This window comes from Ambystoma mexicanum, chromosome 11 (assembly GCF_040938575.1).
Source record: "Ambystoma mexicanum isolate Mex_15411 chromosome 11, UKY_AmexF1_1, whole genome shotgun sequence".
Classification (NCBI taxonomy): Eukaryota; Metazoa; Chordata; class Amphibia; order Caudata; family Ambystomatidae; genus Ambystoma; species Ambystoma mexicanum.
The window spans coordinates 689,949,124-689,967,453 of record NC_090934.1 but is presented as its reverse complement, the minus strand read 5'-3'; positions in this window follow the sequence as shown (position 1 = coordinate 689,967,453).

Genomic DNA, 18,330 nt, shown 5'->3' with positions numbered 1-18,330 from the left:
TTTCTAGGGTGCGGGGAAGTTTAACACATGATTTCAGCAGGGTACGTGTATTACAGGGGTGCACGGGAAGTTCCACACGCGATTCCAGCAGGATACGTGTATTACTGGGTTGCAGGAAAATTTCACAGGCGATGGGCCCTGTGCGAGTGGGCTACGTGTAGTTCGGGGGTGCAGGGGAGTCCTACACGTGAATTGGCAGTGTGGGTCCTCCCAGGTGTTCCCTCTACACCCTCCAAGGCCCCTGCAGGCAGACCACACCACAGGGGACTACCCTGCACCCATGGTCATGTCCCGCAGGCAGCCCATCCACCATGGGCATGCCACCCCAGCCAAGCCACATGTCACCTTGCACTAGTGATCACCAATGCATTACCCCATTGTACTCCCACCCCACAGCAGTGCAGGGCACCTGCCAGCAGGCCCCCACTCATGTCCCCTTGCACCCCCACCCCCCAGCACTGAGGGGCACCTGCCAGCAGGCCCCCACTCATGTCCCCTTGCACACCCACCCCCCAGCAGTGCGGGGCACCTGCCAGCAGGCCCCCACTCATGTCCCCTTGCTCCCCCACCCCGGCACTGAGGGGCACCTGCCAACAGGCCCCCACTCATGTCCCCTTGCACACCCACCCTCCAGCACTGAGGGGCACCTGCCAGCAGGCCCCCAGTCATGTCCCCTTGCACACCCACCCCCCAGCAGTGTGGGGCACCTGCCAGCAGGCCCCCAGTCATGTCCCCTTGCACACCCACCCCCCAGCAGTGCGGGGCACCTGCCAGCAGGCCCCCACTCATGCCCCCTTGCACACCCACCCCCCAGCACTGAGGTGCACCTGCCAACAGGCCCCCACACATGTCCCCTGCACCCCCACCCCTCAGCAGTGCGGGGCACCTGCCAGCAGGCCCCCACTCATGTCCCCTTGCACCCCCACCCCCCAGCAGTGCGGGGCGCCTGCGAGCAGGCCCGACACATGTCCCCCAGCCAACACATCATCACAATCTAGATCCCTGGCCCTTATGGCCAGCCTCCACATGCCAAAGACCCACCTAAGTATTGCATCCACCCACATAGAAATGCAAATTACATGATAAAACCCCAATGGCAAGTATGTAAATTAACACATGTCTGTCACACACACACACAACAGGTGCAAGTGAATGTCAAAACCCATATCATGACATGCATGAAACCAATGAGATGATACCACAAATGGAAGTATAAAAATATATATATTAAAGACAACATGAACTTAAATCAAATTAAACACACAACAATGGGAATAACAAAAGAAATGGTCCATGTCCGATAAATAACGAAAATCAAGAAAACATAAGCAAAAGAAATCCAAAAATAAATGTTGTCCAAAGTCACAGTTCAAAAAATCAAATCCAAGGGAAAATAAAAAGCAAAAACCATTGCTCCATGGTGAACACAAAAAAAATATCAAAAAAGATGAATCCGATGTAAAACTATGTACAATTGAAGAATCCAGGGTCCATGAGCCCAACTTAAGAAATGAAACCTACCAAAGACTACTACCTAATAAAAAAACTATATACAAAAATGTGGTCCATTGTCCAAGCGGTCCAAAATAAAGAAAAAACCAAAGGAAACCTAAAACTAACTAACTAACTATTTACAAGGGCAGCGGGCAAGTCCAACGGCTCACATGTTGATGTTCCGGGCCAGGGCATCATCAAACTCCTGCTCGATGTCCTGGAGGCGGTCCTCTTCCATGGCCCCGAGGGTTCGCAGGGACGATGACATCTGTAACTCCAGGTCCCTGCGAATGGCCTCGAGGCACTCGGCCCGCCTCAGGGCCCTATGCATGGAGTTCTCCGCCCTGACCATCGTGAGCCGTGCCTCTTCCGCCCGCTGCCACTCTGCATCTATCGCATGGCCCAACCGCTGCCACACGGAAGACACTTCCCGTCCAGGGTCCTGCTGCCCTCCGGCCGATGCACTGCCCCTCCGATGTTGATGGCCCCGAGTCATCATTGCTCCCACCTACAGCCTGCTCCTGCTGCTGCTGCTGATGTCCATGTGCCCTGTCCGATGGTGCCTGCACATCCTCCATCTGCTGGTCTCCAGTTGTGGTGTCCACCCCTGCTGGACCGCCAACTCCCGACTGTGGCAGGGATGGGATCTCCACCAAGCTGGCTGTGTTGGTCAGGCCAGGTCCACAGGGGGCCCTGGTGGAATCTGGGCCAGAAGACGATGTGGAGAACGACCGGCGCACAGCCTCCACAGAGGAGGAGAGGTCCACCAGAGTGCGCGTCACATGTAGGAACCCACCGACCAGGGCCCCTCCCAGCAGTGCCACGTCACGACGCTGCTCTTCGTGATGGCATGCGTTCTCCGCCCAGGACGAACGCACGTCAGCACGAATGACACGCGTGCACAATGCAACACCCACCAGGACGGGTCCCATACGGTCGCGGGACCCCTCGCCCGCAGGTAGTGTAGAGGCAGGTGATATGGCACTCTCCCCTTCCTGCGGATGGGCCTGGTACGGGACCTCCCTGCTGGTGCATGATGGTGCAGTCACAGGGTCAAGGACAGCGACATGCACAGGCCCCTCCGCGGTGACCTGTGCTGCCTCCTGACCCTGGCCCTGGACTGCACCACTTGCACCAGTGGTACTACCCCCACCAGGCCCCATGTGCGGCTCAGTAATGGGCTCCTCCTCCTCTGTGGAGACCACCAACCTGGATGTCTCCACACCGTCTTCCGCCATTGGAAGCCCCTGAGGGGGCTCACCCGGCCCTTCCACCACAGCCATTGTGGCAGACGCAGCACCAGCCCCCTCGCTCCCGGATGATGGTAATTCCTGGGAGGGTGGCTGGGCCTTGCGTCGCCGCCCAGTGGAGGCATCCCCGCCGCTTGGCTCCACAGCGCCGTCTCCGCCCTCTTCTTCACTTGATGCTGCGTAGAGGGAGACATAGAACACAAGCATCAGGGTACAGTACAAAATACCCTAGACAGGAAGCAATAACACATGAGTGGCACTGTCAAATGTCACTTCCATCCTGTCATTCCACAACACATGGGTGAATGCACACAACACACATGCAGAAACAGTCCTGGCGCCTGCAATCAACATCAACATCCATGTAGAAGGGCCCCTGTAAACCAAGATGTTGCCTTCAAAGTCACATGCATCCATGGTGTTTCAAAGTCACACACACACTTCTCAGGCACACACATATGCACAATACATGTACATGACATCAGCACCCATTCCTCACCCCCCCTCCATGTCCAGGAACAGAGACAGCCATGCTTTCATGTGTGCATTCCACATAGAGCTCCCCATGTTGCATTAAAACACATGCACCAACCATGTGGTTCATACATAACTGGTCTCACATGCATGACCATGATGTCCCTGCACACACACATCCATACATGGCCTATGTCACACATACAGGCAAGCATCAGACTACCAGCACACTGCAACATGCCCTGTCTCACACAGCAATGCTTGGCCACTTACCGCTCAACTCCAGACGGGTCTGCCGCCGAAGTATCTGGGCGTGGAGCGCTGGGCCTATGCGTTCCAGGACCCTCATCTGGATGGTACTCAGGCGTGCCCGGCCCCCCTCCGTGAGGCGCCGGCCCTTCTGGAGGGTCCTGGACCTGAAGTCCTCCCAGCGTTTCTTGACGTGCTTGATGTCGCGGGTTGCCACCCCCTCCGCGTTGATGGCAACCACTACGTCGTCCCAGATCCTCTCCCGTCCTTCCTTGTTGGCGCGTGATGTTCCGAAGAGGGCATCATAATGCCCCAGGACATGCTCCACCAGGACACCAACTTCGGTGGCAGTGAAGCTGGTGGCCCTCTGCCTCTCTGGCTGGGGGTTGCCAGTGGTGCCACATGGTGTAGTGCCTGACATGGCAACCCCAGAGGCAGGAGTGGGTGGGCAACTGGGGCTGGGCTGTGGAGCGATGGAATCCAAGTCGGGAGTCTTCTGTTCCAGCAGGGGTGGACACAGCAACTGGACCCCTGCATATGGCTGACATTCAGGCACCAAATAGCAGGGCACATGGGCAGCAGGCAGACAGGCAGCAGCAGATGGCTGGTGGGAGCGTGCTCGGGGCTCTGGGGGGCAGGAAAATGGCCTCTGGGGAGGAGCGTGGTCTTCCGTATGTGTACGTGTGGCCAGTATGATATGGAGTGATTTGGCACGTGAAAATTTTGCACGTCAGCGTGTAATTCGAGGAAAGGCCCTTAGCGCAAAAGCGCGTCTGTGACGTATTGTGCACGGGCGTTGCCCTTTCGCGTGTAAAACTTCCCGCGCACCCCTGAAATTCATGTACTCCCCCGACCAGGGCCCTTTCGCGGGTGAAAATTCACGTGAACCCCAGGAATACACGTACCCTGGTGAAATCGCGGGTGAAACCTCACGCGAACCCCGTAATACACGTACCCTGCTGAAATCGCGGGTGAAACTTCACGCGAACCCCAGGAATACACGTACCCTGCTGATACGCGGGTGAAACTTCACCCGAACCCCGTGATACACGTACCCTGCTGAAATCACGGGTGGAACTTCACGCGAGCCCCAGAAATACATGTACCCTGCTGAAATCGCGGGTGAAACTTCACGCGAACCCCGTAATACATGTACCCTGCTGAAATCGCGGGTGAAACTTCACGCGAACCCCAGGAATACACGTACCCAGCTCACTCGCACAGGGCCAATATTCCTGGGATTCGCGTGAAGTTCCGCACGCGATAGGCCATGTGCGAGTGGGGTACGTGTATTACTGGTGTTTGCGGGAAGTTTCACCCGCGATAGGCCCTGTGCGAGTGGTGTACGTGTATTTCTGGGGTTCGCGGGAAGTTTCACACACGATTTAGCTGTCAGAGCGGGGTACGTGAATTTCGAGGGTGCACAGGGAGTCCTACACGTGAATTGGAAGTGTGGGTCCTCCCGGGTGTTCCCTCTACACCCTCCACGGCCCCTGCAGGCAGATCACACCACAGGGGACTACCCCGCACCCCTGGTCATGTCCCGCAAGCAGCCCATCCACCATGGCCATGCACCCCAGACAAGCCACCTGTCCGCTTGCACCACTGATCACCAACTCATGTGCCCCTGAACCCCCACCCCTCCAGCAGTTCAGGGCACCTTCCAGCAGGCCCCTACTCATGTCCCACTCATGTCCCCTTGCACCCCCACCCCCAGCAGTGCAGGGCACCTGCCAGCAGGCTCCCACTCATATCCCACTCATGTCCCCTTGCACCCCCACCCCCCAGCAGTGCAGGGCACCTGCTAGCAGGCCCCCACTCATGTCCCCTGGAACCCCCACCCCCCACCAGTGCAGGGCACCTTCCAGCAGGCCCCCACTCATGTCTCCTTGCACCCCCACCCCCCAGCAGTGCAGTGCACCTGCCAGCAGGCCCCCACTCATGTCCTCTTGCACCCCCACCCCCCAGCAGTGCAGGGCAACTGCCAGCAGGCCCCCACTCATGTCCCACTCATGTCCCCTTGCACCCCCACCCCCCCAGCAGTGCAGGGCACCTGCCAGCAGGCCCCCACTCATGCCCCCTTGCACCCCCACCCCCCACCAGTGCAGGGCACCTGCCAGCAGGCCCCCACTCATGTTTCCTTGCACCCCCACCCCCCAGCAGTGCAGTGCACCTGCCAGCAGGCCCCCACCCATGTCCCACTCATTTCCCCTTGCACCCCCACCCCCCAGCAGTGCAGGGCAACTGCCAGCAGACCCCCACTCATGTCCCCTTGCACCCCCACCCCCCAGTAGTGCAGTGCACCTGCCAGCAGGCCCCCACTCATGTCCCCTTGCACCCCCACCCCCCAGCAGTGCAGGGCAACTGCCAGCAGGCCCCCACTCATGTCCGACTCATGTCCCCTTGCACCCACACTCCCCAGCAGTGCAGGGCAACTGCCAGCAGGCCCCCACTCATGTCCCACTCATGTCCCCTTGCACACCCACGCCCCAGCAGTGCGGGGCACCTGCCAGCAGGCCCCCACTCATGACCCCTGCCCCCAGGTCATGACGATCCTCAATCATGGCCCTTATGGCCAGCCTCGCCAGACCAAAGACCCTACCAAGTATTGCACCCACCCACATAGAAAAGGCAATTACATGATACAACCCCACTGGCAAGTATGTAAATGAACACATGTCTGTCACACACACACAATGGTTGCAAGTGAATGTGAAAACCCATATCATGACATGCTTGAAACCAATGAGATATTACCACACATGGAAGTATGAAGAAAAAAATGTATTAAAAGCAACATGAATGAAATTAAAATCAAACAAACAACAATGGGAATAAAAAAAGAAAAGCTGCATGTTCCGTAAAATAATGAAAAACAAGAAATCATAATCCAAAGGAAAGGTGTCCAAAGTCACAGTCCAACAAAGCAAATCCAAGGGAAAACCATTGCTCCATGGGAAAAACAAAAAAAAAGATGAATCCAATAGTGAACTATATACAGATTAACAATCCAGTGTCCATGATCCCAAATGAAGAAATGAAACCTATAAAAAATACTACCTAATGAAAAACTATATGCAGAAACATGGTGCATTGTCCAAGCGCCACCAAAAAAAAGAAAAAACCAAAGGAAACCTAACACCATCTAACTATTTACAAGGGCAGCAGGCAAGTCCAACAGCTCACATGTTGATGTCCCGGGCCAGGGCATCATCGAACTCCTGCTCGATGTCCCTGAGGCGGTCCTCTTCCATGGCCCCGAGGGTTCGCAGGGACGATGACATCTGGAACTCCAGGTCGCTGCGAATGGCCTCGAGGCACTCGGCCCGCCTTAGGGCCCTACGCATGGAGTTCTCCGCCCTGACCATCGTGAGCCGTGCTTCTTCCACCTGCTGCCGCTCCGCATCTATCGCATGGCCCAACCGCTGCCACACGGAAGACACTTCCCGTCCAGGGTCCTCCTGCCCTCCGGCCGATGCCTGCCCCTCCGATGATGAAGACCCCAAGCCATAATGGCTCCCACCTTGTTGCTGCTGCTGCTGTGCCGCTGCCTGTGCCCTGGCTCCTGCTGCCTGCACGTCTTCCTCCAGCTGGGGTGCAGTTGTTGAGGTGGCCACCCCTGCTGGACGTCCGACTCCCGACTGTGGCAGGGATGTGTCCTCCACCAGCCTGGCCGCAGGGTCAGAGGCAGCTCCACAGGGCACCCAGGTGACACATGGGTGGGAAGATGGCACGGAGGATGACTGGCGCATAGGGGGTTCAGTTGAGGAGGGGGTCGGAACAAGGTCCAGAAAACGGAGGAATCCGGCCCTGGTGAGCTGTCCCAGTGGGTCAACGCGGTCAACGAGCCATGCGAGAAGACGTGCACTCTCCTCATGAAAAGACTGCAGGTCAGCTCGCATGGCACGTTGACGCAACGCCACCCCACTTAGGACAGGCTCAACCTGGTGCCGGATAGCCACATCCACAGGGAGAGGAAGGCCAGTTGGTGTAAGCCAATCCCCTCCCTGAGAACGGGTCTGGACGTAGGTATCCCTGCTGGTGCAAGATGATGCAGTCACAGGATCGGGGACAGGATTACACACAGGCACCTCCACGGCGGCCTGTACTGACTCCTGTCCCTGCCCCTGCACTGCACCACTAGCACCAGTGGAATCCCCACCTCCAGACCCCGTCTCTGTCCCTTGCACGGCCTCCTCCTCTACCAAACCCCCCACCAACCTGGATGACTCCGTGCCATCTTCCTCGGTCGGGCCCTGTGGGGTCTCAGCTGCCCCTTCGGCTGCCGAGGAGTCCAACTCCAACCTCCACCTCTTGGACCTCCCCTTCGGCAGCTGCGACCTGGGACGCGGCACCAGACTCCTCACTCCCCGACGAGATGACAACCTGGGAGGGGAGCCGGGCCTTGCATCTCCAGCTGGCGGTGCGATCCCTGCGCTGTGCTCCACAGCACCTTCTCCGCCCTCTTCATCAGTTGATGCTGCAGACAGGGAGAGATAGGAGACAGGCTTCAGGGCACTGTACAATGGACCCATACACACATGACAGTTGTACATGAGTGGCATTGTCAAACTTCAGACATGGCATCACAATCCCCAACACACATGTCATTACAACTCACACACATGAGCTATTCCACAGCCATATTGCAACAGCCAGCACCATCCATACACATACAACAGCATGGGCAGCCAAAGGTGACCCAGACATCACATGAAACACAGGGAGTGCACTAGACATGCACACATGCCAGCACAATTACATGCATGTGTACACCTCCGCCAACTGTCGCAGTGATGAGATTGGCATCCATGTCACATCTGGCAATCAGTCTTCTACATATCAGTCTCACATGCATTCATGTTGCATCACTGTTGCACCCATGTCAAATACACACACATGCACATGTACACGGTGCAGATACATGCAGCTGGAACAAACATCCATGTGTGACACCACAACCATGCCAACTTACATACACAGTAATCCAAACATGTGTGCTCACACATCTGCATTTGGCCTGCGTGCTTACCCACACATGCACCATCCATGTGTCTCACACATGAAAGGACTTGCATGTGTCAGCCTCGCAGCCCTGTACATACATATCCATACATGGCCCTACAAAACCACATGTACAACCTGCAAATTCCTGGCACACCACCACACGCACAACTTCCAATCAGTATGCATGTACACTTACCGCTCGACTCCAGACGGGTCTGCCTCTCAAGGACCTGGACGTGGAGCGCTGGCCATATGCGTTCCAGGACCCTCATCTGATGTTCCGACAGGTGGCCCCGGTGCCCCTTAGCATCTGCTGTCTTCAAGAGGCGCCGGGCCTTGTTGAGGGTCCTGGACCTGAAGTCCTCCCAGCGCTTCTTGACATGTTGGAAGTCGCGGACTGCCACCCCCTCCACATTGATGGCAGTCACGATGTCCGTCCAGATCCGAGTCCGTCCTTCCTTGTTGGCAGCCGACCTTCCGAAGAGGGCATCATACTGCCCCAGGACTTGCTCCAGCAGGACACCAACTTCAGTGGCAGTGAAGCTGGTTGCCCTCTGGCTCTCTGGCTGGGGGTTGCCAGTGGTGCCAGATGGTGTAGTGCCCGACATGGCAACCCCAGAGGCAGGTGTGGGTGGGCAACTGGGTCCTGGGGCTGGGCTGTGGAGTGATGGTATAGCAGTCGGGAGTCTTCGGTTCCAGCAGTGTTGGTCACAGCAGCAGCACCCTGGGCAGACGTGCAGGCAGCAAATGGCAGGGCAGGTGGGCAGCAGGCAATCAGGCAGCAGCAGATGGCAGGTGGGAGCAGTAATTCGGCCTTCTGGGCAGGAGCCTGGTCTTCCATGTGCGAACGCGTGGCCAGCTTGATACGGAGTGATTTGGCACGTGAAAATCTTGCACGTCAGTGTGTAATTCGAGGAAAGGCCCTTAGCGCATAAGCGCGTCAGCACGCGTACGTGATTTCATTGGACCAAAGGCCCTTAGCGCGTAAGCGCGTCTGTGACGTGCGCGCGGGCGTTTCCCTGAACCCGGGTGCATGTTACACATTCAAGAACTGCATGTCCGAGTGTCATCTCGTGAAATTGGAGGATAGGGCCATAGCGCATATACGCAGAAGTGACGTTGGACGTGTGGGCTGGTTCAAAAGGTATGTGTAGGACGTCATTTCCTCGTACGTGCTTTTCGTCGAGAGCGAGTGGGTGAATTCTGTACTTCTTGTCGGTTCACACGCGATTTACTTCACAGCGTTTCTAGTTCGTACTCCCTGTTACCTCTGACAGCTTTTTTCTGATTTTCTGTTGGGCCTGTTTCCTCAAAGAGCATTCACTTCTTCTTTTATCCTGTCTCCTCAGACAGCGTACAATTCTTTTTTTGGCGGGAGTGTTGCCAACGCGCACACGCGCTTATTTTTCAGGCTCTTTTTACAGGCAGACGGTGAGTCGCGCACGTATTTACCAAATGTGCTTGCCCCGTGTGTCGCGTACCCCTTCAGAGGTCATTGTAGGCTGCGTGTAACACGCATACGTTCATTTTTGTGTTTCTGAGTGCCACAGGGTAGTGCGGGTTCATTTTTCCACGCACGTGGTCTACGAGGGGTTGCGTGCACGTTATTTTCTGTTTTTGGGGTGTCTGTGCGTTGCGTGACCCGTCATCTTTCCCCAGGGGTCACATACAGCCTTGCTAGAGCACGAGGGTACGAATTCTATCTAGTACCCTACCCCTTTGACCCCCAATTGCCCAGGACAATAGTTTACTGCAACTCCCATACGCACAACAACATAAGTGCCATGGTTGGGAGGCGACCAAGTGGTAAGGGTGGAAAAGGTGGCCGAGCCTCAAGAGGTGGGCGTGGTGGGCATGGTAGGGGACGTGGCCGGGATTTGCAGGGTACCCTTAGCCCCCATGTGTGGAGGACCAGTCAGGGACACCCATGCCCCCCCCATGGTTGAGGGAAACATGGCTGACACCATCTCTGCTCAGCCCTTGTTGGACCGGCCCATTGTGGCACCTGACCTGGCACAGGGTGACTCCCAGGCTAACTTCCAGGTCACCAAGTCTAGGCCACGTGTGGCGGTGCAAGGTGGTGTCATCAGGCCACGTGGATCAGGGGCAGCTATGTCATCTGCTGCCCCGAGTAGGCAGGGTGGGGAGGCTGCAGGGGCAGCCGCAGCTCCATCCACCCCAGCTCTGACTCTCCCAGCCAGGGCAGTGTTGGTCCCAGTCCATCTTGCTAACGCTCCCCCTGACTACGTCACACTTCAGCCAATGCCTGCACCAAGTCCCATGCTCAGTGTGCATTCCCACACTCCAACTACCCAGTCCACCGGTGCTCCTGCCCCTAGTGGCCAGAGCGGCGTAGGCCACTCAGGATCCCCACCACCTTCCAAAAGAAAGAGGAAGAGTGCTCGTCCAGTACAGGCTGATACCCCAGACACGGCTACGCAGTCCGGCACGCCAAGGAAGCCTAGCTTCAATGATGCCGAACGTGATGCCCTTGTGCAGTATGTGTCCGCACATGACAGCGAAATGTTGATCACTTCAGGGTGCAAAACCACACCTGCTCGACGTCAGGCACACTGGCAGACCATCGCGGACATCATAAGTGCCCTTGGATTTGTGAGGTGCACAGCTAGTGAGTGCTATAAGCGCTGGAATGACCTTAAGCGCAGGGCAAAGAAAAAGCTGGCCTCAAGTCATGCCGCTACTCTGGTGAGTGGAGGTGGGTATCCACAAGAGGACATTGAACTCACTGTACATGAGTCTGTTGCTGGGACCTACGTCACAGAGGAACAGATCCAAGGTGTGGGAGAACTGCCAGATTACGAGGCATTGTCCAGTGAGTGCACATGCATGTGTGTATGATCCATGTGTATGTTGTGTATGTGAGGGGTTCTGATTGAGTGCCAGGTGAGGGTGTGTGTGCCTGAGTGGTTTGGGTCACCCATGTGCTTCATCCAAAACAGTCTGCGCCCCTGTATTTGGGTATTACAGTATCCCTTCTTCCCACAGTAGACATTTTGTGCAACATCACGCCAGTTGCCCTTGAAGAGGCATCTTGCAACAACATTGTTCCATATTTTTCAGTGTTCATTCAGGCTGATTGTTTCAATTCCCACACTTTCACTACGCATTTCTCAGCCCTGTTGTCAAACAATATGTGACATGCCTATAGTACATGCCATCTGTGTGATGGCATGTGTCATGTATGTGGATTGGACATGCCAATCACAGGCCAATGTGTGATGGCACTGCTAGCCAGCATGCAGCTAATGTGTTGCTCTTCCATCTTGGTGTCTTCAGTGTCTGACATTTTCCTCCCCTTCAACCTCAGTGACAGTGCATGCATGGGAGGGTTATAGTCATGTGGGACATGTGTCAATCAAGTACTGGTTCTGTAGCTTGTCAGACCTAATTGTGTGCCATGGTGCTAATGCCTGTTTCCATTTTTTGTCTTTCATGTTTTTGCAGGGGATGACGCACTTGATGCTGTTGAGGGTGAGGAGATGGTGCAGACCCAGGAGGGATCTCAGGCACGACTGGGCACCAGTGGGGGACGGGGTGTGGTGGTGGGTAAGAACCCACTCTTGCTGCAGACCGTTCTCTCCAGGGGTGTCTCTGGGTGCACCTCCCCAGACCTCTATTCAGGTGTTGATTCAGATGATGAGACCTATGTGGCTTCGCAGGTAGGTGTTTCTGGAAGGGATTCTGTTCTGTACGACCCACCTGCACCAGGGGTACAGCCCACTATGGGGATGTCAGTGTTGGTAGGTCCGCCTTTGGTGGTTACGGATGCAGGGTCACACTCCGCAACATCTGATCCTGTTCCTGGGCCAGCAGATCAGAGGGGGAATGCAGTCCTGCAGCCTCAGGCAGTGCCGACACAGCAAGGCACAGTTCGCCTTGCCCCAGACAGGTGTGGTGCCCGCCGACGCGGTGGCCGTACGCCACCAGGCAATACTGCATGGGAGCAATCAATATACGGTATGGCAAACCAACAGGCAGCATCATCTGGGATGATGGCTCAAGCAATGGAGAGGGTGGCCACTTCCATTGTCCCCCCAGAAAGGCAGATGGAGCAACTACAGCAGGCAACAGACTCCATTTGCCAATCACTCAGGGAGGACATGTTGACGTCCAACAGGAACAGACGGGCGGCCCTGGACACTCTGCGGGAAGCCATTTCTTTAGAGTCCCAGGGCCAGAGGGAAGCCCTGAGGTTAGAAGTCCATCACCTCAGGCAGACTCTTGTGGACCTTGAGCCTTCCACTGTCACGAGGACAGAACAGCTGCTGGAGCGGGTCACACGTACGCTCTCAGCAGGGATGCAGGCAACTCGGGAGGAGGTCCGGGCATCACGTCAGGTGGTGCATGGGGATCTCCGCACCATATTCCTCCAGAACGAGACCTTCCACACCCGCATGCTTGCTCCCATGGAGGACCAGACTAGGGCTTTGCATGGGCTGCCTCCCATAGCACCACCACTTCCTGTGGTGGCAGCAGCACAGAGTGATGAGAGCGACCACAGCGATTCAGAATCTCTCACGATAGCGTAGCCGTGCAGGCCATGAGCCCATGGAGGTGTTTTTTTTTTGCAACATCCACACAGGTGGCTGTTGGTGTGCACCCAGTCCTCGGACCTCCTGGGTGGCCCCCCACCTCCCTGGCCCCCACATGGCCATTTTTGATTTTTGATTTTTGATTTTTGATTTTTTGTTACAGTGTGTTGCCTTGTGTGGCTCCCGTGGACATCCACTGTATTCCGGCTGGGAACATGCAGGCTTGTCCTGATTTTGGATTAGATGCTTGGGTTCGTGAGACACACACCCCTCCTGCTTCCCGTTTCCATGGGCTTGCTAAGGGTGTGCCCAAGTGACAGTGACTTACACAGTGACGTTGGACTCCCATGACATGTGTGGGCAGTCTGTAGTCAATACTGTGTATACATTCCTAGTGCATATTGTTGTTGTATTGTACACTGTATGGTGTATTGATGTGTGCTTGTGCATCCATGTCTCCGTCCTAATTTGCAGGTTCATTCCTCATGCCTTCACAAGGCCGTCTACTTTGGAGATGGAGTTCATGTTGTAAGCAGTGCACTTCCAGATTTGGGTGGCACCAACACTGTACAGTTGGAAGTGGTCGATGTGCTAGCGTCACCAGGTTGTAAGACTACGTATCCTTTAACTTAGTACTGTCATGTGAATGCTATGTTTGGGGTTGGGTAGCTGCATTGTAGTGTGGTAAATATTTGGTCATGTGTGTTGTCAGTTCTACATTAATGAGAGCATCTTGTGTGTGGCCAGTTTCCATTCGGGACACTGGGCCTCATTACGACCCAGGCGGATTTCGCGGTGCTAAATGCACCGCGAAGCATGGCGGAAAGCCGCCGATAGCGCCATGGGGGTTGGCGGATTTACCGCCCCATTCCGACCTTGGCGGGGCGGTAAATCCCCAATCCCCATTCTGCCCTTCCCCATTCCCATTTTTGCCCCATAGGGTATAATGGGAGTGGGGAAGGAGTTAATTACGCCACCGTAAAATACGGTGGCGTAATTAACAACGAGGTCCCGTAGCGCCATGGTTTTCTCCGCCTGGTAAAACCAGGCGGAAAAGGCCGCCATGGCGCTACGGGAACTCGTAGTATGGCGGAGAGGTACGCCATGCACTACGCTGGCGTAAAACCCTCTCCGCCAGGGTCCTAATGAGGCCCACTGTACTTTGTGACACTTGTGTCATGTTTTGGGGATTCCTTTGTTTGCTCTCACATAGAGTGACATGCCATGGTGTGTTGAGTGGCGGTGCTGGGGAGGGGTTGGGTGACATGGCACTGTTGTCATGTTATAACTTGCAAGGGGGTAATGACTTTTGATGACACAGCATTGGTGGTGTTTGTGTAGGTAGGGATGCACACAAAGGAACACTTCCAGGTGAACAATCTCAGGCTGGTATGGTGGTGCCAGTTGACTGCCACTGGCTCATCATCATTGATAGTCAGCTGGTATGTGCCAGGGATGTGTGCACTCCACAGGGGTGTGATTTTAGGTGAAGTAATTATCCACCAGCTGCGTACGGGCTGCCTCAACCCGTGCCCTCTCCCCTCCCATGCGCAGCGGGTGTGCATGTGGTTGGGGATGTGGGGGCACCACCATGTCCACGGCCAGGCCCCGGCGTGTTGCAAGGTTGTGCAGGACACATGCTGCCACTATGATCCTGCACACTACTGGGAGAGCGTATAACAGCTGCCCGCCAGAACGGTCAAGGCAGCGAAAGCGTGACTTGAGCACTCCGAATGTGCGCTCCACTATGCCCCGGGTTGCAATGTGGGCTGTGTTGTATCTTACCTGGGGTGGTGTGGTGGGGTTCCGAATTGGCGTCATCATGTGGGTGCTCAGAGGGAAGGCACTGTCCCCTGGGGAGGTGGTGATGGGTATCATTAGTGGGGTTGTGACATTACTCAGTATCTGACATGCATGCATGTGCAGTAGCATTTATACTCACCAAGCAGCCATGTATCGCCATGCCGCCCAGCTTCTAGGTCTCGGTTTAGGGTTGACATTCTGTAAATGAAACTTTCGTGGATGGACCCTGGATAGTTGGCATATACTGAGGTGATGATTCCCTTGGCATCACATACTACCTGGACGTTGATGGAATGCCAGTGCTTGCGGTTTCTATAGATGTTCTCAGATGCCCTGGTGGGACGTAGAGCCACATGGGTGCAATCAATGGCACCTAGCACTTTGGGGAATTGTGCCACCCCGTAGAAATCCTGGGCGGCAGCCTGCCTTTCTGCAGGTGTTCTGGGCAGGTATATGTGCCTGCGGACTGATGGCTGTGTAGTGATGATGGCCAAGACCTGGTGTAGGCAGCGTGACTGCGTGGCCTGTGACACCCCCCCACTATGGCACTTGTCCGCTGAAATGATCCAGTGGCCAAGAAGTGCAGTACATTAAGGACCTTGTCCAGGGGGCTGAGTGCTTGGGAGTACAGGGTGGGTGATGTGAGGTCATCCTCACACTCACTGACCAGGTCGAATATTATGTGAAAAACCTGTACCTCCCATACACGTGGTCATCAGGCATCCCAAAAAGGCTGGTTCTCGGTGTAAAAATTTTGGCCCTGACTATCCTCCTCCTCCTCCTGCGGTATCCCATGGCCACTGCTGCTAGGAACGGTATATTCATCCTGGCGTCTGAGCTTGTTTGTTGTTTGCGCGCACTTTTATGATACGCGGGTCGACGTACGCCTGCTTCCTGCTGGCGTATGTGTTTCCGGATTGGCCCGTCTTTTTGGGCGCATGCCTTAGCCACGTTCGATTCCATGAATACGTGTTGTAGGCGAGCGTGTGAAACTTTCCGCGCACCCCAGTAATACACGTACCCCGCTCGGCCAGGCCCAATCGCGTGTGAATATTTACGTGAACCCCTGAAATACACGTACCCCGGCCAATCACGTGTGACCCTTCCCGCGCACCCCAGTAATACACGTACCCCGCTCACCCAGGCCCGATTGCGTGTGAAACTTCCCGGGCACCCCTGGGCTACACATACCCCTCTCACCCAGGCCCGATCGCATGTGAAACTTCATGCAAACCCCTGAAATACACGTACCCAGGCCAATCACGTGTGACACTTCCCTTGCACTACAGTAATACACATACCCCGCTCACCCAGGCCCGATCGCGTGTGAAACTTCATGCGAACCCCTGAAATACACGTACCCAGGCCAATCGCGTGTGACACTTCGCGCGCACCCCAGTAATACACGTACCCCACTCACCCAGGCCCGATCACGTGTGACACTTCGTGCGCACCCCAGTAATACACGTACCCCGCTCACCCAGGCCCGATCACGTGTGAAACTTCCCGCGCACCCCTGGAATAAACATACCCCACTCACCCAGGCCCGATCGCGTGTGAAACTTCATGCGAACCCCTGAAATACATGTACCCAGGCCAATCGCGTGTGACACTTCGCGCGCACCCCAGTAATACACGTACCCCACTCACCCAGGCCCGATCACGTGTGACACTTCGTGCGCACCCCAGTAATACACGTACCCCGCTCACCCAGGCCCGATCACGTGTGAAACTTCCCGCGCACCCCTAAAATAAACATACCCCACTCACCCAGGCCCGATCGCATGTGAAACTTCCTGCGCACACCCGGAATACACGCACACGCTATTTTTCACACAGCGGGTGTCGCTGTTTGTCGCGTACCCCTTTGCACGTCATTTGTCCTAGGGGGCCACAGTATGGGACATTCATCAGAGCTGTATATTCGTGCTTTTTGTTAGCGCACATTTTAGAGCACATTTTTTTCCAGCGCACGGAAGCTACCGCCTGCCTTCGTGTGGCGGACGGGTTTGGGTCTGTGCGCGTCTTTTCCCGTGCGCTGGTTTGCCCTATTCGATTCCATGAATATGTGTTGTAGGCGAGCGTGTGGGCGTTCCGTGCACTTGCCTCCTGTACTTCCCATGTGACGCCCACATTTTCATGAGTTGTTCCCCATTCCGAGTGTTACGCCCCGTGTTCCGCCTACTTTGTTATGTGCGCCACGCTATGTGCGCTTTCGCTGTGGCCTTAGCGCATGCCATTAGATGACCTGTGTGCCGGCATGCGCCGCGCACTTTTTCAGCGCACATCCCTGATTTTACTCGCGCACGGACTTCCATGAATAGATGTGCGCTAGTTTCCCTGCGATATTTGCACTTGCACTGCGATTTTCGCTCTTTGACTGCGAATCGCACGTTTTCGCACGCTTGCGCCGAAATTTTCAGCGCACATTAATTCCATGAATCGGCCTGACAGTGTCCGGGATGTCCATAATTAAACGAAAATGGAGGTTTCTTAAGGACACTGTACCTGTCTGTACTGTTCGCAGGCAAGTTGAAACTGTTCTAAGAACGCACTCGGTGTCCCGGATGTCCGTAATTAAACAAAAATTGAGGTGTCCTAAGGACACTATACCTGTCCATACTGTTCGCAGGCAAGTTGAAACTGTTCTAAGAACACACACGGTGTCCGGGATGTCCGTAATCAAACGAAAATGGAGGTGCCCTAAGGACACTCTACCTGTCTGTACTGTTGGCAGGCAAGTTGAAACTGTTCTAAGAACACACGGTGTCCGCGGACATAAACATTGCCCATATGACATAGTTAAAATGTTTGTTTCTATGGGTGTGATGTATGGGTGTGATATGCTGCGGTGGTTGTGGCAGGGCCTAGAGTCTTGGGTGCATGTGGTGATTGTGGTCAGGGCCTAGAGTCTTGGGTGCATGTGGTGGTTGTGGTCAGGGCCTAGCGTCTTGGGTGCATGGCGCACCCAAGACCAAAGTTCAAGACCAAAGTTATAAGTACCAAAGTTATAGTCCGTAATCAAATGAAAATGGAGGTGTCTTAAGGACACTATACCTGTCCGTACTGTTCGCAAGCAAGTTGAAACTGTTCTAAGAACACACACGGTGTCCGTGGACATAAAAATTGCCCATATGACATAGTTAAAATGTTTGATTCTATGGGTGTGATCTATGGGTGTGATATGCTGTGGTGGTTGCGGCCAGGGCCTAGAGTGCGTTCTTAGAACAGTTTCAACTTGCCTGCGAACAGTACAGACAGGTATAGTGTTCTTAGGACACCTCCATTTTCGTTTGATTACGGACATCCCGTACACTGCATGTGTTCTTAGAACAGTTTCAACTTGCCTGCGAACAGTACACTACAGGTATATTGTCCTTAGGACACCTCCATTTTGGTTAATTGCGCACATCCCGGACACCCGCGCTGTCCACGGGCACCCTAACTGCCTTTTTAAAAAAAAAGAAAGATACAGAGGACTGAATTAAAAAACACATAAT